We start from the raw sequence: 868 nt of genomic DNA, 5'->3' as shown, positions 1-868 counted from the left end.
AAAAAAAAGGGGGATAGGAGGGAGAGAGTGGAAGAAAACTCATTACTATAAATTTCTGTATTTCTGATAATGAATCAACGTTAATTTCCAAACGTTAATTTCCAAACGAATTTTACAAACTGACCAATTAAAATACGTTTCAAAGCATTTGTAGCATCGAGTTAACCGTGCCTATATTACCGGCCTATATAAATTTTAAAGGTATGTACATTTATTTCATTTGCGCAAAAACTTTACAAACTTTAACAATATTTGCCAACGCCAATGATTTTTCCAAAAATGTAATATAAGAGCGCAAATAATGCTAAAGTTTGTGCAGTTTTTCAAAAAGGAAATGTATGTACTTACGCCTTTTAAAAAGTTATTTAGGCCCAGTTTCACAACTCACAATTATCTCTTAACCGAGGTTGAACTTGTTTCTCATTTCTTTTCAATTCTATAATTAGAAAGAAATAAGGAATAGGTAAACCTCGGTTAAGAATTAACAGTGAAAAGTGAAAATTTTTATGTATGTATGTCAGATTCACATCCGATCTGCAACCAATCAGAAAATAGGATTTTGCTTTGTATTATCGATACGAGCGCTCGCTGCGGCGCTGCTTGCATTGATGTTTTCTTCTAGATCTTATTGGATGATAAAGGGGATCTCGGCGCTACCGTCATGGCGTCGCCAAAAAGTCGCCGGAGGGAAAGAGAAAATCGCCTAATTTGCGACACATCGCTCTCGGCCATTTTTTGTCGCAAATTCTCATTCCAAGTCGCCTAAAAGGCGACATGTCGCCTAATCTGGCAACCCTGCACTTGGCTAGTGTCACGTGTTCATTTGATCGCGCGACACTTGCGTAGTGCGCACTCAGTGCGCACTAAG

This window comes from Trachymyrmex cornetzi, unplaced genomic scaffold (genome assembly GCF_001594075.2).
Source record: "Trachymyrmex cornetzi isolate Tcor2-1 unplaced genomic scaffold, Tcor1.1 scaffold182, whole genome shotgun sequence".
NCBI lineage: Eukaryota > Metazoa > Arthropoda > Insecta > Hymenoptera > Formicidae > Trachymyrmex > Trachymyrmex cornetzi.
Note: the sequence above shows the minus strand (reverse complement) of the source record.